The sequence below is a fragment of the Gorilla gorilla genome, chromosome 12, assembly GCF_029281585.2.
Source record: "Gorilla gorilla gorilla isolate KB3781 chromosome 12, NHGRI_mGorGor1-v2.1_pri, whole genome shotgun sequence".
Lineage (NCBI taxonomy): Eukaryota > Metazoa > Chordata > Mammalia > Primates > Hominidae > Gorilla > Gorilla gorilla.
The window spans coordinates 86,884,517-86,907,705 of NC_073236.2; the positions used below are offsets into that span (position 1 = coordinate 86,884,517).

Consider the following 23,189-nt stretch of genomic DNA (forward strand, 5'->3'; position numbering starts at 1 on the left):
GAGTGGAGAGGGAAATAATTATCTACCAGGTAAACTGATGACTTGCAGTCATAAATGTGAAAAATAGCTACAGATAGTTTCTGAAAATTTGATTGAAAATAAATTTCTGTGTGTACAGGTATGTGTATGCATGATTTCAATGTAGGACAAAATTCGTATGGTTGAATTATAACACTTGGGAATCCTGAGTTTGTGTTGCTTTTACATTGCCTGGCTTATATCACTGTGTTTCAACTTCCTGTAACTATTGAATAGTAAAATGTTTATTGCAATATGCCATAGTAAAAACTTATTTACATTCTTAACATATGAGTTTACTTCACATTGTGACAGGAGAAAGAGAAGACATAAAGATGTATTATTTACCCATGCCATTTTTAACCAGAAAGCAAAATAAATGAAGAGGGGGAAAAAAAAATCTCATGGAGTACAAGTAGATCATCTGATCTTTTTACTTAAGTAAAAATAATGGGTACCTGTTTCATAAATATGATTAAAATGGATATATGATAAAGTATGCATGACTATCCCTTCCAAGTAAGCATATGGATCATATCAAACAAGAAAGGGTCATTACAGGTAAATGAATTATCTGTAGTCAAACATATTGTCTTCTCCCTGTTTCGTACATTGTCATAGCAACGATTGACTTCATATGGCCTGACTCAGCTACTCAGCAACCAAAGAGAAAAAAAATGTTCTGTTTCCTGTAATCTGCTGCTAGAGGTGATATCTTTAGATGGTGCAGTAATAAGAGATGATGCTTAAACCTGCTGGATTTTCTTTCGTGATTGCAGCAAAATTAATAATTATCTACTGGATACAGGGCAGTTGTCATTTTGAGTTTTGGGTGGTAATATCTATAGGTGAGGAACAGAAGTGTTTTAAGAATGTTCAGTGATTATTGGTAAAAATGGAGACAGGACAACCTTTCAATAGTTATTTGTCCAAACATTTTTTGTGTGTTTCTTAGAAATGAGCAAAGACTTACACTATATGAGATTTCTGAACAAATATTTTAAGAATGCCTAAAACTCAATTCCACTTCTCTGTATCCTTGTATTTTACAACATTCTTCAGTCTTTCATTATATTGAGCTAGTTATTTTTATGTGAAACGAATTTATAAATTTTTTTTTTTTGCTAAAATAAGAAGGGAAAAAAGTGTATTTATTTCCAACTGAGAGTGTTGAGTATCTGGTGTTGGTGTTCTCCTAAATATCATAGTAATGGAATAGCAAACATTTGCTGGCCATAGATTTGTATACTTTTCTATGTGGACTGTGTGGAAAAGATATAATTTATGTTGCATAAAATCACAAGTAAGATTTTATTTTTGTATGGGCTTGTGCAGACTGAAAAAGAAAAACAAATAAGCCATTAAAGAATTAACTTAAAATGTCACTCAGTTCTAATTTCAGTTTCAGTTTTAATTTCTAATTTCTGAGTAAAATGGGTTTAGATGTCTGGTTTTTCAAGTGAATTTTACTAAGTAGACCACACAGCCATTATCAGCAGGGCCTGAAGGTGGTCCCTACCTAGGAAAAGATAAGGAAAAGCCATCTTTTTTGTTTTGTTTTGTTTTTTAATTTTTCATTTCACTATTATAGCTATATTTCTCATTTTATCTAGAAAATAACCACTTATGAATATGAATATCTTTTTCTGCAGGGAATACAACTGAATAGAAACAGAAATCTGAGAGTAACATATGGATGACATCTATGTGATGTGTGCACCACCGGTAACTTGTCCTCTGCCCATGGTCGTCCTAATATGTATACAGAGGTCCTGTACCTCTAAGTCCAGGTTTCACCTAACAATTTAACAGAGCAGTACTGGGAGCCACTTCTGAGATTTTCCTACAAAACCATTATATTTTATTTTCATTTAATTTAATTTAATAGAAAATAGCTAGGAAGGGGAGTTAAACACTTTAAAAATCTGAAATGTGGTCAACCCTTCCCTTCCCTCCACACTACTGTCTTGATTATATTTTCAGTCTTTCACCTCATTCAGGTGATTTCATTTATCATTTAAAGATTATCTTAAAGACAAAGATTTAGCCACTTCACTGTTTTCTGTTTCAGCTGTGTCATCTCTCAGTTCTGCATTTCAAGAATACTGAATCAGATTTGTAGAACATCAAATGCTTGGAGCTCTTTGGAAAAATGACCCTATGTTAATACAAAGTGTTGCTTTGTATTAACTTTCAAAAAATGACTCAGTCCCTTTGAGTCTTAGTTTCTCCTCTATAAATTTGAAATGTTGGAAGTCACAGTATTGATCTTGGCTTAAGTACTGGTCCTGAATTTATCAAACTCGTTGTAAAATGAGTTAAAAGTGAGGCTGAGCGCAGGGCCAAAACAAGGCTGAGACACAACATTCTTCCTTTAACTTCTCTGTGTTTCCCAGAGAGTGTGTTCTCATTATTTTATCTGCTGTTTTGTACCTTTGGACATTCCACCAATGGTGAAATTCAGACAGGTAATTGCAACATTCCTCATATCATCTTCTAAAGATTAAATGTCTCCTCGCTTGTGTTTTTTTCATTTTATTTGGCATTATATTTTATTGCATTTAGATAATCAGCAGAACTTGTTGCCTGTCTCTTTATTTATGAAATGGGGAAAGAGTATCTCCTTTATGTTGCTATTGTTGTGTTAAATATAATAGCATATATTTAAAACGTGGAAAGGCATGAATAGTGAATAGTCAATAAGTGCTAGTTTCCTCCCTGTTCTCCAGCCCCTAGATATGGGAAATATTTCTTTGCAGTAAGTTGATCTATGCTTACTGCATTAGTTAACAATTGTTATGTTACAAAGCATTCCAAACTCCTTAAATAATCAGCATTTTAAACATTTCTCGTGAAGATAGAGCCATGTTGCTCTGCTAATCTTGGCTAGGTTTGGCTCATCTCACAGGGGCCTGATCATGTCATGAATAATTATCCAGCTAAGGGAGACTAGGCTTAGAGTGGTTTTTAATACCTCCTATCCCTTCAGCAGCCCAATCCCTTCAGCGGGGTATCTAAGAGCAAACAGTCTCAACTGTGGAAGATGACAAGGAAAAATGAGCATATACGTTTCGAGGTTGGATATTGCTAATATCTCAGTGGTTAAAGTAAGTCACATGACTGAACCCAAAATCAGATCATGGAGGGACTGTATAGTTACAGGAAAAAAAGCATGAATAATTAGGGCCATTGGTACAATCGACTTATTACCTCTACAAAGTTTCTTGCAGACCCTTGTAATTAGTCAAGGTTTAGTCAGAGAAGCAGAATACCTACAGCTCGTCAAGCGGTATTGAATGATTTACTTTAAGAGTTAAACCTTATGCAATTGTGGGACTGACCTATTAGAGCAGGCTGTGTACCCTCTGTCTTGTGTTGATTCTGAAGCTGTTTTGGTCATCCAGAGTGCTACTCTAAAAGAAAACCAGGATGTGGAAAGTCAATAACTAGAGCTCATGACAACAACTGGGACCTATGTCTGTCTGTCACCATCTCTAACCTTGGTGCAGTGATTGGTTACCTGGAGGGAAAGGTTATGTCCTTCACTGTAAGTTACACATTTACTTAACCCGATAATAAAATAAACTGAAGGGGAGGATTTAGGTGGGAGCTTCAGGAAATACTGCCCTAGTTCATTGCTGAGCTGCTACAGTGCCTGATGCTCTGTATCAAGCTTTAAAGTATAAAAATGTATGACTATTTCTTCACTTCTGTCTTCTAAATTGCATGCAAATGTCTCCTGTGGCGAAAACTAATCTAGAGCTATACAGGGAGGAGAATTCTGAGAAATGCGTTTTAAGCTTGGTCTTCTCTGCTGTTTTGTTAAAATCTCTTTTTGTCTCATATCACTTTATATTGATTATGCTGAACTGGTCTTTTTAAAGGGTCTCGCATTCAACTCCTCTCCCTAAAAGAGTTAAGATTCCTAGCTATTCAACTCAGTATGGCAGAAGGGATGTAAAAAAAATCCAGCATCTCAATATTTGGCATTTTTTAGCTAATTTCCCATCTCGTAATTTGTGATAAAATACCTCTGTGATCTCCACTTTGCTTCTAGATAAGAAAAAGTTTATAACATGCTTTGCCATCCTCCATAATAAAAGATGCTTTCATAAATGCAAAGATTGAGAATGAAAATTTAATTTGTAAAATAATGACTGTAACTCTAAGTAACCAAGGGGACAGATAAACCAACCAAGTGTATTAGGAATCTGTTATCATTTAAGAGAGGAAATTACTGCAATGCCTGAATAATTAAGTTAGTTAATTAATACAAAATTTTGGTGAACCTCAATTGACTTCAGTGTAAAGTCCCACAATTGGATATGTAGAGCTAATTATCAAAGGGGAAATCATAGACTTTCTACCTTAAAGCAACCAATGATCTAATGGTATTTATTACTGTTTCTTTGTTTCTTATTAAATATTTTACTATAGAAATAACCATGACTAGCCAGTTCATAAAAAAAGATCAGACCTCTATGTGTGTGTGCGTGTGTGTGTGTGTGTGTGTGTGTGTGTATATATATATATATTTGTATGATCTCTATCTATACTGCAATGAAAATTTTTGGCTTGAGAAAGAGAAATTCCTACTGTTAATTGGTACAGGGAAATCAAAATCATGATATGAGCAGATAATACGGAGAAAAAAGTGCAAATAGAATTGTTAATGAAGGTGAGATTTATGAAAAGTTAATTTTAAAGGTAATATCTTATTTATGGATAGTTGCTATAGGGGTAGTACAGAAAGAAAGAACTTGATTTCTTCTTATTTCTTTTCATCATGATACATGCTACATGATGATATAGCAGGATAGAATATGGATGGCTATTTTGTTGCTGTTTATCATTTCCAATTGTGGTAAAAACTCATTAAATTTAGTTAACTACCTTGACCATTTTTAAGTGTGTAATTCAGTGGTGTTAACTGTATTCACTGTGTCGTACAACAGATGTCTAGACTTTTTTATCTTGCAAAACTGAAAGTCTAAATGTATTGAATACTTCCCCATTTCCCCCTCCCTCCAGCCTCTAGCAACTATCATTCTTTCATTTTCTATGACTTTAACTACTTTAGATAGTTCATATGAGTAGAATCAAACAGTATTTGTCTTTTTCTGACGGCTTATTTCACCTGGCATAATGTCCTCTAGATTCATCCATGTTGTAGCATGTAATAGAATTTCCCATTTTTAAGGCTGAATAATATTCAGTGGGATATATACCACACTTTCTTTATCTATTCATCCATTGATGAATGTTTGGGTTGCTTCCACTTCTTGGCTATTGTAAATAATGCTGAAATGACCATGGATGTGCACGTATCGCTTTGAGATCCTGCTTTTATTTTTTTGGATATATAACAAGAAGTGGGATTGGTGAGTCATTTGGTAATTCTATTTCTAACAATTTTTAAGGAAAACTTCATAGTATTTTCTATATGGCTTAATTATTTTACATTTTCACCAACAGTGCACAAATATTCTAATTTTTCCACATTCTGACCATCATTTGCTATTTTCTGGGGTTTCCATTACTGATGTTTGTTTTGTTTTGTCTTTATGATGTGAGCGTCCTAATGGTGTGAAGTGATATCTCACTGTGGTTTTGATTTGCATTTCTCTAATGATTAATGATGTTGAGCATCTTTTCATTTGCTTGTTTGGCCATTTGTGTACCCTTTTTGGAGAAATGTCTATTGAAGTCCTTTTTCTATTTTTAAAAATCAGGTCATTTGTTTTGTTGCTGTTGTTGTAGATTTGTAGAAATTCTTAGGTATTCTAAATATAGCCCCCTTGTTATGGTTTGGCTATGTCCCCACCCAAATCTCATCTTGAATTATAACTCCTACAATTCCCACGTGTCCTGGGAGGCACCCAGGGGGAGGTAATTTAATTATGGGGGTAGGTCTTCCCTGCTCTGTTCTCATAATAGTGAATGAGTCTCATGAGATCTGATGGTTTTAAAAATGGGAGTTTCCCTGCACAAGCTCTCTTTTTTCTAGCTGCCATCCATGTAAGACACAATTTGCTCCTCCTTGCCTTCTGCCGTGATTGTGAGGCTTCCCCAGCCATGTGGAATTGTAAGGCCATTAAACACTTTTTCCTGTATAAATTACCCAGTCTTGGGTATGTCTTTATCAGCAGCATGAAAATAAATTAATACAGTAAATTGGTACCAGGAGCGGAGTATTGCTGAAAAGATACCCCAAAATGTGGAAGTGACTTTGGAACTGGGCAACAGGCAGAGGCTGGAACAGTTTTCAGGGCTCAGAAGAAGATAGGAAAATGTGGGAATGTTTGCAACTTCCTAGAGACTTGATGAATGGCTTCAGCAAGAATGCTGATGATATGAACAATAAAGTCCAGGCTGAGGTGGTCTCATATGGAGATGAGGAACTTGGGAACTGGAGCAGAGGTGACCCTTGTGTTTTAGCAAAGAGACTGGCGGCATTTTTCCCCTGCCCTAGAGATTTGTGGAACTTTGGACTTGAGAGAGATGATTTAGGGTATCTGGCAGAAGAAATTTCTAAGCAGGAAAGCATTCAAGAGGTGACTTGAGTGCTGTTAAAGGCATTCAGTTTTATAAGGGAAGCAGAGCATGAAAGTTCTGAAAATTTCCAGCCTGACAATCCAATAGAAAAGAAAAACCCATTTTCTGAGGAGAAATTCAAGCTGGCTGCAGAAATTTGCATAAGTAATGAGGAGCTGAATGTTAATCCCCAAGACAATGGGGAAAATGTCTCCAGGATATGTCAGAGGTCTACATGGCAGCCCCTCTCATCGCAAGCTGACGTAAGAGAAAAAAATGGTTTTGTGGGCCAGGCCCAGGGTCCCCTTGCTGTATGCAGTCTAGGGCCCTGGTGCCCTGTTTCCCAGCTGCTCCTGCCATGACTAAGAGGGGCAAAGGTACAGCTTGGGCTATGGCTTCAGGTGGTTCAAGTCTCAAGCCATGGCAGCTTCCATATGGTGTTGAGCCTGTGGGTTCACAAAGGCCAAAAATTGAAGTTTTGGAACCTCTACTTGAATTTCAGAGGATGTATGGAAATGCGTGGAAGGGAAAAGTGGGGTTGGAGCCCGCACACAGAGTCCCTACTGGGGCACTGCCTAGTGGAGCTGTGAGAAGAGGCCCACCAGCCTCCAGACCTTAGAATGGAATATCCACCAACAGCTTGCACTGTGTGCCTAGAAAAGGCAGAGACACTCAACGCCAGCCCATGAAAGCAGCTGGGAGGGAGGCTGTACCCTGCAGAGCCACAGGGTGAAGCTGCCCAAGACCATGGGGATCCACCTCTTGCATCATTGTGACCTGGAAGTGTGACATGAAGTCAAAGGACATCATTTTGGAACTTTAAGATTTGACTGCCCTGATCAGTTTTGGACTTGCGTGGTGCCTGTGGCCCCTTTGTTTTGGCCAATTACTCTCATTTGAAATGGCTATATTTACCTAATGCCTGTACCCCCATTTTATCTAGGAAGTAATTAAATTGCTTTTTATTTTTCAGGCTCATAAGTGGAAAGGACTTGCCTTATCTCCGATGACACACGGGACTGTGGGCTTTTGAGTTAATGGTGAAATGAGTTAAGACTTTGGGGGACTTTTGGGAAGGCATGATTGGTTTTGAAATGTGAGGACATGAGATTTGGGAGGGGTCGGGGCAGAATGTTATGGTTTGGCTGTATCTGCACCCAATCACATCTTTAATTGTAACTCCCACAATTCCCATGTGTCATGGGTGGAACCTGATGGGAGGTGATTTAATTGTGGGGGCAGGTCTTTCCTGCACTGTTCTCATGATAATAAGTGAGTCTCAGAAGATTTGATGGTTTTTAAAATGGGAGTTTCCATGCACAAGCTCTCTTTTTCCCTGCTGCCATTCATGTAAGACATGACTTGCTCCTCCTTGCCTTCCACCATGCTTGTGAGGCTTCCCCAGCCACATGGAGCTGTAAGTCCCATAAACTCTTTTTCCTGTATAAATTACCAAGTCTCGGGTATGTTTGTATCAGCACTGTGAAAATGGACTAATACACCCCTTATCAGCTATCTGATTTGCAAATATTTTCTCCAATTCTGTTGGTTGCATTTCACTGTTTATTTTTTCCTTTGACGTACAGAAGATTTTAAGTTTTATGTAGTTCCACTTATCTAACCTTGCTTTTGTTGCCAATGCTTTGGTGTTATGTACAAGAAATCATTGCCAAATCCAAAATCACAAACCTTCTTCTCTGTGTTTATTTCTAGATTTTTATAGTTTAAAATTTTACACTTACATTTTTCTTCAATTCATTTTGAATTTTTGCGTATGGTATAAAATAAGGGTCCAACCTCATTCTTTTGCATATGAATATCTAGTTTTCCCAGTACCATTTTTTGAAGAGGCATTCCCTGTTGTGTGGTGTTGGCATGATTGTTAAAGATTATTTTACCATATATGTGAAGGTTTATTTCCAGGCTCTCTCTGCGTTCCATGGGTCTATATGTCTGTCTTTATGCCAGTACCACCACACTGTTTTGATTAGGCAATATTGTTATAAGTTAAGTGTCATTGAGGTTTTGATAGAGACTACATTGAATCTGTAGATTGCTTTGGGTACATTTAATAATAAGTCTTTCAGTCCACGAAAATCAGGTGTCTTTGGATTTATTTGTATCTTTAATTTCTTTTAGTAATATTCTGTAGTTTTCATTGTACAAGTCTTTGCCTCTTTGGTCAAGTTTATGCTTAAGAATTTTATTTTTTGATGATATTATAAATGAAATTGTTTTCTTAATTTCCTTTTGGGGTTGTTTATTGTTAGCATGTATAGAAACACAGCTATTTTGTGTGTGATAATTTTGTATCCTGTAAATTTGCTAAGTTTGTTTATTAGTTCTAACAATTTTCTGTGGACTCTTTAGTGTTTCCTACCTATAAGATCATGTCATCCACAAGCAGGGATAACTTTGTTTCCTCTTTTACAATTTGGTACCTTTTATTTATTCTTCTTGACCAATTGCTCTGGCAAGAGCCATCAGTACTGGTTTATATAAGTGGGGAGAGTAAAAATCATTGACTTTTTCCTGATTTTAGAGGAACATGGCTCTAAATTGAGCACATTCCTAAGTTAAACACATTCCTTTCTCAAGAATGGTCTACATGACTATGTGTTTAATTTAGGCAACAGGTGGCAGGTGTGTTCATTGTCTGCTATATGCTCTCATACAATGTTCTGGGATCTCTATTTCACTGTTTTGGCTGTGACCTTTAGTTGTTTTTCTTCTTTTCAACACCTCTGTCCGATGTACCTTCTTATTCCAGGGTTTTTGAGACATGAAATTTATTCCTGGTGATTTACTTTTTTCTGGCTTCCCATAGCCCATGAACACCCATGTAACAATATTCTGTCTTAAGCACTATTATTTTATTATGTTTGTATTTTTTTAACCTTTATTTTAGGTTCAGGGGTACCTGTGCAGGTTTGATATATAGGTAAATTACATGTCACTGGGGTTTGTTGTACAGATTATTTTGTTACCCAAGTAATAAGCATAGTACTTGATAGGTGGTTGTTTGATTTTTATCCTCCACCCTCAAATAGGCCCTGGCCTCAAATATTCATTCCTTTATGTCCGTGTGCATTTTATTTGTTTAGATTTTGTGGTTTGATAAAGTATTCTCTCCATTTTCTTACTCTAATATGATCTTACTAGGGACCTATATATGATACATTTCATCTTCACTGGTCTTTAATTTTTTGTTAAGTAGAAAATTTTCTGGAACTGTACATTCATTGACTTTGCTTACTGTCACTGACTTTACTCAGACCACTTTATAGTATTACTGTGGAGACAAAAGTAGTAGTTTTCTATTTTTTCATTAATCGGAAGAAGCATATATATGGTTGCTTTTTATGTGCTCTATACTGTAGTCAGTATTGTGGCAGAGATCATGGCAGACTCTCTAGGATGTTTTATAAGATATCTAGTATATTTCCAGTCTCCTTATTCTTTGTGCCTCTACTATACAGGCAGGGGAAATATTGCATCGACACATTTTTTAGCTCATATATATTGTCAAGTGGTCTTTGACAAAGATGCCAAGACCACAAAATTGGAAAAAGACACTATCTTCAAAGAATGGTTTTTGGGTAGGCTGGATTTTCCAATACAAAAAAAAAAAAAAATAAGTGGGGCAAGGGACAGATTTTGATATTCTAATTTTTAAAAATGGACAGATATGGTTGATACTGCCCTCTCTCCTTCATTGAGTAAAGTTATGGTGGGTGGACCTGTAGTAGCCACCTTGTAAGCACAAGAAAAAGACTAAGAGAACAATGACAAAAAATGGCCTTGACAAGCTAAACAAATACCAGGAGTTCCCTAGATTCACATATCTGGTGAGAAAGGTAAATTTCTACATGTCTAGTCCGTTTTAACTATTCTGTTACTCGCAGCTGATTGTTATACTAAATTTTATATATATATATATAATATATATACATGTGTATATATGTGTGTATATACACACATATATCATATACACACATATATGTGTATATATACACACATATATGATATATGTGTGTATATATGTTGAGATGCTTCGCTATATATGTATGTATATGTGCATATATACACGTGTATATTATATATGTGTGTATATGTGTGTATTTGTATATATGTATATGTATATATGCATATATGTGTGTGTATATATGCGTATATGCATATATGTATGTGTATATATGTGTATGTATGTGTATATACACACATAGGTGTATATATGCACGTATATACACACATAGGTGTATATATACGCGTGTATATACACATAGGTGTATATAGATATGCGTGTATATGTACATATATGTATGTGTATATGTGTGTATATATACATATATGTATGTGTATATGTGTGTATATATGCATGTCTATATACATATATATGCATGTATATATGCATGTATATAAGTATGTGTATGTATATATGTGTGTATATGTGTTTACATACATATATGTATGTATATATGTATATATGTGTGTATATACACACATATATAGTTTAGATGCTTCTCAACTTATGATGGAGTTGTGTCCTGATAAACCCATCATAAGTTGAAATATCAGGAGTAAAAAATGCAGCCCAGAGAGCCTTTAGAGAAGAATCACTTATGCTTACTATCTGAAACTTGTGGTCACATATCATCACATTTGCACCATTGTGTAGCTATAGAAAAATCACAAGTCATACCACTGTGAGTAAGGGACTGTCTGTACATGCACATAAACATTAAACCATATAAAGTAGGGGATTTATGTAACCAATGAAAACCACGCGGAGTTCAAAATAGGTTAGAGTATTTGGGAAAGACATAAAGGAAATGGGATTTGAGTGGTCATGAAAGAAAGAAAAGAACCCCAAAATATAGTGGCCTAAAACAATTATTATATTCCGGTGATTCTAAAGATCAGGTATTTGGATGGGGCTTAATAGGAATTGCTCGTCTTTGCTCCACATGGTGTCACATGAAATGACTTCACTGGGGACCAGAGCATCCAAGATGGCCTCACTCATATGTCTGGTGCCTCATCTCATATAACCAAAAATGCACTTGGCTTCTCTCTTTCTGGGTTGCCAAATAGGCTCAATCTTGTCTGGGGATGTAGTTATTTTCCACGTGGTCTCCTTCCTCTTATTTTCCAGGGGTCTTTATCTGTGACTATATAACCTAAACTTCTTTATATGGCAGCTGCCATTCTATAGGACAAAAACAGGAGCTGTAGGGTCTTCCATTTCCAAGAACCAGAAATTGAGATAATTAATATAAATTGCCTAAAACCATGTCTCACACACATCAGAAACCCAAATTGTAGTAGGTCTTTTTGTTTACTTCAATAGGTGGGATTCAGACAGTGTGTTAGCATTGTGGAAATTCAGCAAGTGGAGGTGACAGAGAATACAGCACGTAGGTAATAGCTAATATGCAGCTGCTAGACAGACTATGGTCAGCATGAAGGAGGACAGAATGAAGGTGGTGAGCAAACTTAAGGAGAGTTGCTTATTAGACTGAGATATATATTTTTGCCTTTGTGTGGAAAGGAAAAGATGTCCACTTATTTGCTATTGAAAAGTGAAATCAGCACAAGACTATAAGCAGTGTTTCCTGGTGCTGAGATACCTAAGTACTCACATGGAGATTTTTAAGTTAGTCTAAAGTCTTTTATTATTATTATTATTATTATTATTATTATACTTTAAGTTTTAGGGTACATGTGCACAATGTGCAGGTTAGTTACATATGTATACATGTGCCATGCTGGTGTGCTGCATCCATTAACTTGTCATTTAGCATTAGATATATCTCCTAATGCTATCCCTCCCCCCTACCCCCACCCCACAACAGTCCCCAGAGTGTGATGTTCCCCTTCCTGTGTCCATGTGTCCTCACTGTTCAATTCCCACCTATGAATGAGAACATGCGGTGTTTGCTTTTTTGTCCTTGCGATATTTTACTGATAATGATGATTTCCAATTTCATCCATGTCCCTACAAAAGACATGAACTCATCATTTTTTATGGCTGCATAGTATTCCATGGTGTATATGTGCCACATTTTCTTAATCCAGTCTATCATTGTTGCACACTTGGGTTGGTTCCAAGTCTTTGCTATTGTGAATAGTGCCGCAATAAACACACGTGTGCATGTGTCTTTATAGCAGCATGATTTATAGTCCTTTGGGTATATACCCAGAAATGGGATTGCTGGGTCAAATGGTATTTCTAGTTCTAGATCCCTGAGGAATCGCCACACTGACTTCCACAAGGGTTGAACTAGTTTCCAGTCCCACCAACAGTGTAAAAGTGTTCCTATTTCTCCACATCCTCTCCAGCACCTGTTGTTTCCTGACTTTTTAATGATTGCCATTCTAACTGGTATGAGATGGTATCTCATTGTGGTTTTGATTTGCATTTCTCTGATGGCCAGTGATGATGAACATTTTTTCATGTGTTTTTTGGCTGCATAAATGTCTTCTTTTGAGAAGTGTGTGTTCATGTCCTTCGCCCACTTTTTGATGGGGTTGTTTGTTTTTTTCTTGTAAATTTGTTTGAGTTCATTGTAGATTCTGGATATTTGCCCTTTGTCAGATGAGTAGGTTGCGAAAATTTTCTCCCATTGTGTAGGTTGCCTATTCACTCTGATGGTAGTTTCTTTTGCTGTGCAGAAGCTCTTTAGTTTAATTAGATCCCATTTGTCAATTTTGGCTTTGTTGCCATTGCTTTTGGTGTTTTAGACATGAAGTCCTTGCCCATGCCTATGTCCTGAACAGTATTGCCTAGGTTTTCTTCTAGGGTTTTTATGGTTTTAGGTCTAACGTTTAAGTCTTTAATCCATCTTGAATTAATTTTTGTATAAGGTGTAAGGAAGGGATCCAGTTTCAGCTTTCTACATATGGCTAGCCAGTTTTCCCAGCACCATTTATTAAATAGGGAATCCTTTCCCCATTGTTTGTGTTTCTCAGGTTTGTCAAAGATCAGATAGTTGTAGATATGTGGCATTATTTCTGAGGGCTCTGTTCTGTTCCATTGATCTATATCTCTGTTTTGATACCAGTACCATGCTGTTTTGGTTACTGGAGCCTTGTAGTATAGTTTGAAGTCAGGTAGCATGATGCCTCCAGCTTTGTTCTTTTGGCTTAGTATTGACTTGTCAATGCGGGCTCTTTTTTGGTTCCATATGAACTTTAAAGTAGTTTTTTCCAATTCTGTGAAGAAAGTCATTGGTAGCTTGATGGGGATGGCATTGAATCTATAAATTACCTTGGGCAGTATGGCCATTTTCATGATATTGATTCCTCCTACCCATGAGCATGGAATGTTCTTCCATTTGTTTGTATCCTCTTTTATTTCATTGATCAGTGGTTTGTAGTTCTCCTTGAAGAGGTCCTTCACGTCCCTTGTAAGTTGGATTCCTAGGTATTTTATTCTCTTTGAAGCAATTGTGAATGGGAGTTCACTCATGATTTGGCTCTCTGTTTGTCTGTTATTGGTGTATAAGAATGCTTGTGATTTTTGCACATTGATTTTGTATCCTGAGACTTTGCTGAAGTTGCTTATCAGCTTAAGGAGATTTTGGGCTGAGACAATGGGGTTTTCTAGATATACAATCATGTCATCTGCAAACAGGGACAATTTGACTTCCTCTTTTCCTAATTGAATACCCTTTATTTCCTTCTCCTTCCTAATTGCCCTGGCCAGAACTTCCAACACTATGTTGAATAGGAGTGGTGAGAGAGGGCATCCCTGTCTTGTGCCAGTTTTCAAAGGGAAAGCTTCCAGTTTTTGCCCATTCAGTATGATATTGGCTGTGGGTTTGTCATAGATAGCTCTTATTATTTTAAGATACGTCCCATCAATCCCTAATTTATTGAGAGTTTTTAGCATGAAGGGTTGTTGAATTTTGTCAAAGGCCTTTTCTGCATCTATTGAGATAATCATGTGGTTTTTGTCTTTGGTTCTGTTTATATGCTGGATAACATTTAGTCTAAAGTCTTGATTGATTTCAGAGTCTGAATCAATCAGACTCAAAATGCGGTCTGAAAACCAAGACACACCTTGAGAATTTATTAAAATAAAGTTTCATTGACCTCAATCCAGATGTGCCTTCATGTCCTTGTTTACTCTCTGTGCCTTAGATTCTGCTGTGGCTTAACATCAGCTTAGTAAAATAGATGTATGGAATATACTATCAGGTTTTGATTAAACTAACTTTCCCAGAATAAGTCTGTGCAAAGAAACCCTTGGGGAAGATGGAAGGGAAGAAAAATATCACACAATTAAACAGAAGGAAAATGGCAGAGATGGTACTTCTACTCCTAGTATAAAAGCCCTTTCAAGCCAAGGGAGGAATAAATGAGATGTTAATATAATCAAGCATGGTATAGGCTGTCACACTGCATGATCACAATGTGCTCACCAACTGTAAGGACAAGAAACCACGTGCTATTAATATACAAAACTCAAATACGCATTTATCTCATTTTTAAAAATTTCTATATTTCTTTGCTCTTTTTACTTTTTTGTAATGGAATATTAAGTAGTAAATGTATATAATTTATATGTAAATATAAATACATGAGTTGTAAGATTAGACCTAATCAAAACTGAAGCACAAGACCTTACAGTAAAGAACTAGGCATGTCATTACCTGTCTTGCTATTAAAATATTCACATGAAAAGTTAAATATAGCATCATATATTTGGATAACATCTCGATGCCCAAAATGTGCATATTTGGAAATATCCCAGTATAGTTGTGCTATTTAAAATGCTACTATAGGTTTGTACATTTTATGCCATGGTCCTAAGGGAGACAAAGAACTATCCTCTGAGTTTTTGATCTAACAAGCAAACCATATCTTAATTTGATTTTGAGAAAGTTTGCACTGACTCTTCTGTCACAACAGCCAAGTGCACAGTCTGCTAAGTAAGTGATCTGTACATTTATAGTTCTTTACTGAATAATTATGAATAAAAGTAATTTTGCTGTTTGAAACAGAATTGGATTGTGATACTTCCAGTATAACTTTTAATAACACTAGCTATATAAAGTGTGCATTGTTAACATAAAAAATCTAATGTACTTTTATTGGAATTTTTATTGAATGAACATTATTGACTTTAAACAAATGCCCTAATTAGGTAAACTATCTAATGGGAATATTGCCTAAATTAAAACCAAGAAAAATGTTGAGTAGGCTCACTAATCCTCGGGAGAAATTTGGAATGCTCCTGCCATACTTTTATGAAAATTTTAGTGTTTCCTGATCTATTTAAACCAAATTTGTTGCTTTCTTATTGAATACTGTCTACTGTTTATTTTCTCTTGAGTAAAGTGACATAACCTATAGAGATGATAGAGATATAAAAGGGATCCTGGAGAGGTAATGACTGTGAAATGAAGTGTTTGTTATTCTCTAAACTTGTTGTAATTTCTTTGCAAACAACCACAAAGATTTGAATATCTTAGTGTGTTGAATGATGTCCACTGTGGAGTATGTAGATGTACATTGCATGTTTGACAAATTTAATTGGAAATTTTACTTCTCATAGAATAAACTAGTGTGTTTGAAAGTTTCTTAATATGGATATGGATATGTATACAATTATCTCAACTTTGTTTGGCTCTACACAGTGATAAATCAGTCAGCAAGCAGCAGAGCAGCAGAGTGTAACAGGATGATGAGTGATTAGGGAATTATATTATTTGAGGAATGGTTACTGGAGGGAATGGGACTGTTTATTTTATAGAAGTAAGAAATCATGGGAAATTTTTATTTATCTTCAAAAATTAGAACAGTTTTCCTGTAAGGGAGTAGTCTTTGTTCTTCCAGTAGTCAAAGACTGATTTAAATACATTTCAGGAACACAAGTTTTAGCACAGTATAAGGAAAAGCTTTCTCACAATTAGCATGTAGCTGTGCTTTTTCACACAATTCAAGGGGTTACCACATTAATATAGTAAAATTGTCCCTGAAAATTTAGTACTTAAGCCGAGAGAATGATCATCTACTAAGGTCTTAAACTATTTGCCCTTCCGTAGCAAATACTGTAAGCCAGATGACATAAACAACAGAAAAGCTCTGGAGGCTGAAAAGTTCAAGGTCAAAGTGCAAGCAGACTTGGTATCTGTCGAAAGCCTGTTTCCTGGTTCATTGATAGAGCCTTTTTGCTGTGTTCTCACAGAGTGGAAGGCAGTAGCAGGTAGGCACTTCTCTGGGATCTCTTTTACAAAGGTACTACAGTAAGTCCTCACTTAGCATCATCCGTAGGTCCTTGGAAACTGCATCTTTAAGCAAAATGACATATAATGAAACCAGTTTCCCACAGGCTAATTAATATAAAAAAGAGGTAAGTTCCTATAGCCTATTCCTGGTTACAAAACATTACCCAACTTCAAAATAAAGATCAAAATGCTTCTAATATTAAGTATTGAAATAAATGTGAGCTAGACATACATTTAAGAAGGTTAGTGAAAACAAGTAAGATGATTATCTACCCACTTCTTTTACCTGATGACTTAATGTGCCTTTGGCATGTGGTAGAGAGCCAGAGTACCTGGAGAAAACCCAATGTTCTCATCAATGTTATAACAAAATAATATTCAGTGAATGGACATTATTCAGGGATCTGCTGTAATTCCATTCATCGAGGTAGAGCCCTAATAACCTAATCACCTCCCAAAGGCTGCACCTCTTAATACTATCACATTGGTGATGTGGTTTCAATGCATTAATTTTGGGAGGGCATAAGTGTTTAGACTAAAACAGCTTTGGTTCAGATAGGACTCGTGAACTGTGGGGGAAATTAGATTTGGCAACATCTAAAGTCTGTTTTAGTTTTAGAATCTGTTCTTTTACACATCTTTGCAGGATTTTCATGGCTTTAGGGAAAGCAAATCTCTTTGCAAGGGCAGTTTATTATTCAGTTGGAGTTGGTAGGTGCAGTTACAATGTGTGTACTCTTTTGCTATATTCTAGTCAAGTTACATTTTCACTTCTGTGTATGTCAGTTGGATGGAATATCCCTATATTAGTTAACCCATTTGGGTGCAATGAAAAGAGGCATTCTTGGATCCCTGAAGAAATGAGAATTTATTGGGAAAAAGAAGTTTTGTTTATTTAGCAAGCATTTGTGTAAACCTGAAAGTTCCTCCACAATCTCAGGGAGCTAAGATGTTGAGAAATATTAGGAGAAAGTTGTTCTTGTAATATGAGTATCTGGTTGATGTCTCATTCCCAGAACCTTTCTGATTTCAGTCTGTGCTCTCTCTTTGAGGTCATGGCTACTCTCTCTGATTCATGTTCTCTCTGTGTCCTTTGACTGTCAGTATCACTACTTTATATTTGTTTCAAATTCAAACTCATCCAGAGAGAAGATCTGAATGACCAAGTTAGTCATCCTTTACTCCTTCCACCAGAGCTTTATCAACAGACCACCATAAAGAACTGGTCAACCTATGGTACAGATAGACTAACTTTGGACTGAAAAACGATGCAGACCAATCAGCCACTGTCATGGTAGCTGTGTCCTCTAGTACCAGCACAGCAACTGATTGAGACTTATCTCTTGGAGAGAAGCTTCAGAAATGGAAAGCATGCTGAGGCTGGGTGTTGCCAAGAATAATCTGTATCCTATATTAAAGTATTTGCATTTAAGTCTCACCTGTCTGCTGATATTATGCTCAGATATGAAGAGTAAGAGGGCTAATTTGTGATTATTTCCTCTTGACATCTAACAAGTAATCATGCAGGTATCATGCATATTCACCAAATAGGTTTAGAATGAATATATGGTTATTTAAATTATAAGCCCTAGAAGATTTGATCAAATCAGATAAACATGATTTTGAATGCCTCCTTTGTGTAAGGCAAAAAGTAGATTAGATTTTCTGTATTCTTACTATATTTCCACATTAAAATTCAGATTCAACTTGTGTTAACTGAATATTAACTACAATATTGAAATATTTGGTTTGTACTTTCTGTTCCAGAAAGAAGATGGCTTACAAAACCACATAAAATATTACAAATAACATACAATTAAAGCGAGAGAGAGAAAAATATGGATTGGTGCAAAGTGGACACAGGATTGAAAATGAGAATGGGATGAAGATACAAAGCGTAGAATCATAAAGATATTTCTAAACATGCTAGGAAACCATACCAGTCAGACTACTCTTAGCTATGTGATCTAAACAAAACAGTTACGAGTCTAAAGTAAATATTCTCATAATTTAGAGCAGAGCTCTCAAAACTAGATCACATAATGATCTTCTCAACAACATCCTGCCGTTAGACGCAATGTGAGTTTCACCTCTTCCTTTTCCCACTCTAGGTAATTTTACATACATTATCTTTACAGTGGCACTTTAAGTATTCATTTAACAGATATTTTTTCAGCATATATTATGTTTATGCCTCTGCTCGAGATTCTGGGAGTGTAGATTATTCCATAAATAGCTACTTAAATAAGCTAGATAAGATAGTTGTTCAGAAGGAGTTAGATTCTAGTGGAAAGAAACAATCAATAAACAAGCAAACGAACATGTTAACATTTTTAGGTTATGGTAAGTTTTATAAAGAAAAAAATACAAAGTAACATGTTAGGTAATTCCTGGGGTTGAAGAAAGCTAAAGATGATTACAGATTGAGGAGTATGGAAAGGCATATGGACGAGGTGATAGTTGAGCTGCGAAAAAGCCAGACTTGGAAACACTCCAAGAGCACTCCAAGCAGGAAGAATATTATGTGCCACGACCCTAGAATAAGAGTGAAATTCCAGGAACTGAAAGTAATACCAGGAACAGGTTGAATGCTTCAACCTGTGTGGTTGAATGCTTCAACCTGTGTGGTTGAATGCTTCAACCTGTGTGGTTGAATGCTTCAACCTGTGTGGTTGAATGCTTCAACCTGTGTGGTTGAATGCTTCAACCTGTGTGGTTGAATGCTTCAACCTGTGTGGTTGAATGCTTCAACCTGTGTGGTTGAATGCTTCAACCTGTGTGGTTGAATGCTTCATCCTGTGTGGTTGAAGCATAGTTAAGTGATAAGGTCAGAGAGGTAAGTCAGAGTAAGGTCAGATAGTAAGTCAGAGCAAGGAGAGTCAGTTTAAATGTAATGCAAAACGATTGGATGGTTTGCACAGGGAAGGGAATAGATCTCATTTGTATTTTTGAAAAATTCATACTGGCTGCTATATAGAAGGTGGAAACTGCAGGAAAGGAACAGACATGGCAAATACAGAAGCAGAGAGACTAGTTAAGAAGCTATCATGGGAATCCACACAAAATATAATGGTGCTGTAGAGACTAGATGAGAGTGGAAAAAGAGGCCGATTCAATGAATTTGGGCTATATATGAAAGTACAGTGAACAAGTTTATATAGTTTTCATTTTATGCATGAGAAAACTAAGTTTCCAAGAAGCTAAATAAAAGTATCCCAAAAACATAGAGCAAGAGTTTAAACATAGGTATTCTGATTTGAAGACTGTCAGATCATTATTTTAAATGAATAATTTTTTAACAGTAAAGTTCTCCTAAATATTGTACTATCTTTGATGCCTCCATTGAAAAACATTTCTGTTGGCATAAATATGTCTTCATTCAGTTGAATTTCTTTCCTATACTTTATTTTTAAAAGGGAATGTAAATAATTTTGTGAAAATTGACCATATTGTATTACCAAAGAAGTGATATCAAGAAAGTAATGTCTTAGGTCTGTAAGTTACTTCACTCTTAAGAAGACTGCAGAATTAGACATGGTATCAATATTGCTGAATCCTAGAATGGTTCTTTTAAATAGCAATCTGCTGGTGATTCCTGCTATTAAAATATTAGATAATTTTTACAGCAGTACAGCATTATTTTGCCTGGATTTCTCAAAATTCAGCCACAGGTTACCCAGAAATATACCTTGGAAAATCACATGTGTACTTTTCTCTAAAACTGGGTTTGTAATATTTTTATGCATATCTAAATGTTTTAAAGATGACTTTCCTAGCAAGTAGTTGTTTTACTACAAGAAGATCATAACAAAATAATATTTGGAACATACATGAATTCTACCACATAAGAACAATGGGAAAATATAGAAAGGAAATGAGGTTCTTTCACATTTGGTGGCATGACCTCTATTGCTTGGGGCTTTGTCAAATATCTATCTAAAGCAATGTGGACTTAAGGAAGGATGTCAGGTGGAGATTTGTCCAGTTTTGCTTTTTGGTTGAATGTTTCCATTGTATTTAAAAAATAATATAGAAATAGTTTAGATATAGGGATGACAGATTGAACTAATATATATAGCTTTAAATTATTCCTTAATTCCATAGTTTTGAAGCAACTACAGCCCAATGAGGTTAGTTATTACAGTAAAAAATCTTCTACCTTACCCTGACTTTGGAATAATTTGCAGATAATTTAGAATTAGCTTTGCAAAATCATTTTTTACAGCTTTATTATTTGTTGCTTACTTCTGAAACAAATCTTCTTGACTTTCTTATTCCATTAATGGCAATCAGATTTCTCTCAGATTCTTAGGCTTGAAATCATGGTGGCATTTTTCCTTTTTAAATTTTTATTTTTGGTCATTCATGGTTATATCTGATACATATTAAGTCTCATAGATTCTGCTTTTCCATTTGTTAAATTATGTTTCTACCCCATCTGCCTGCTTCTGTTCACTTTCCTGAAGTTCTAGCGTAGGTTCGTATTCCATCTTACGTGTAATATTCTCACAGCTTTCTAATTTTAAAAAAAGATAAAAACATAATCAGCACTTCCAAATTAGGGATAACATTTGAGCCACCCTCCAAATCAGGAAAATGATTTCACTAAATTCAAGACCAATGGAAGGGCAATGGCAACAATTAGTAGACTCTGCTACAGTTGTACTGAGTAAACCTGTCTTTGTCCAGCAAAATAAGGTCTGTAACAGACTGGAAAGTCAGCTATCATCCTTCTGTTCCCTGAAGGTTCTTTTTAACACAGCCAAAATATCCTTTCTCTACGCTTATAATCATTTGGATATCATACTTCTAGAAAAAAAAAACAGTAGCAGAAAATTGGAAGTAGGGACTGATCTTAGTCTCCATCTGCTGATCTGTGACTATCCTCTCAAGTTAAGATCTGCCATAACTAAGATAGGAAGAACATTGGTGGAAGAATATTCTCAAGATTTTAGTTTTAATAGATTGGGTCCACTGAGACTATTAAGAAGCCATTCATCTGGAAGAGCAGAAGATCCCACACTGATATAGCAAAGCCACACTAGGTATTGGGAAATTATTCAAGACACATTCTAATACCCATAAACTTACCGTCTTACTATAGAAAATGCTAATGCTAATGCATTAGCATCACTCAGGACAGATCATATGGGCATGTACTAGGGGCTCTTACCAAAGAGAAAGTTCCAGCTCTTGCCACTCCTCCACTTTGTACCAAATGGTTACCTCGTTTTAGTATATTTATGAAAGCATGGCCTTATTGCTTACCTGGTGGCTCATGATATTACCTTTGCCTCATTACCCAAAAATCTCCTGTGTATCCCTTCTCTACAAGTGACTTTTATTGCAAATCACAACCTGGAACACCTGGGCATGATACAGCGCTGGTATCTCTACACGAACCTCAGCAGGTGCATGAAAGTCAGGGGAGCCATTCTTAACCTTTCCTATTCTCCTTAATTTTTTAACCATTCTTGTATATAAGGGAGTAGGCATATTAAATTCTGTTGTAGGACTGAAAGTAAACAAAATGAATTATAATACAAGATAGAGGGGAAATTTTAAAAATTCTATCACTAGGGAAAGCACAACATATTTTAAACACAGCATGATAGCGTGCTCTGTATAGACATATTGAGTCATTAGCGTGTGTCCTCCCGTCTCTGAGGACTTCCTTCTTCAAACTTTTTTAGGGTTAGTCTTTACTCCCTCCTAATATCTTGCTTTTAAGGCTTGATGCCATCTACTATTTCAAATGCAATGTCTAAGACAAAATAACACCTAGCAGCTCATTTTGTAAAATTAGCATTTGGTGTAGCAAAAATATATAGAAAATGGAGGAGGAGCACCTGTGGAATTTCAGGGAGGCTTTGATAGTCCAAGTCCATCCAGATTCACTACTAGTATAAAGTACAGATATGCTGTTTGGCATGTAATGAATGTTCATCAGCTAATGAACGTCTGAAACACAGACCTCACTTATGACTGCATGTGTGCATGCTGCCACACACACAGATATACACGCAGCAACATAGCAACATACCTGGCGTGTGTGCCCACACACACACTGTCTCTCTCCAAAGAACAAATCTTAGTTTAAAGAAAATCACAGTATCTGCATAAATATTAAAAATCATTCTCTAAGTTTAACAAAATATGCCTATACCCTTGCAAAAGTGATAACACCTTACATCATTATGCCTCCTAGTCAATATCTGCCTTTATACTATATCCAGAGGTCCATGGGTGCTTATGAAATGGGGATGTTTAACAATCCTATTTTAAATGACAGCATTTTCTGCCTTTGGTAGGTATACTCTGGTTACACAGGTAAACAGTTGAAATTTTGAAATAATGCTTTTTACATCTATTGATCAAAATGCATCCTTAGGTGCAGGGTGT

The 23,189-nt window shown here is 36.0% G+C and overlaps 1 long non-coding RNA gene across 1 annotated transcript in view; it reads left to right on the forward strand.

Annotated features, from left to right (window-relative positions):
* The first annotated feature begins 2,389 nt into the window (after positions 1–2,389).
* The window catches only part of LOC134756713 (uncharacterized), a 204,651-nt gene continuing 183,851 nt past the window's right edge, over positions 2,390–23,189 (forward strand). The window contains exon 1 of the long non-coding RNA XR_010129805.1: positions 2,390–2,486. This is a non-coding gene — a long non-coding RNA (uncharacterized lncRNA). The remainder of the gene's footprint in view (positions 2,487–23,189) is intronic.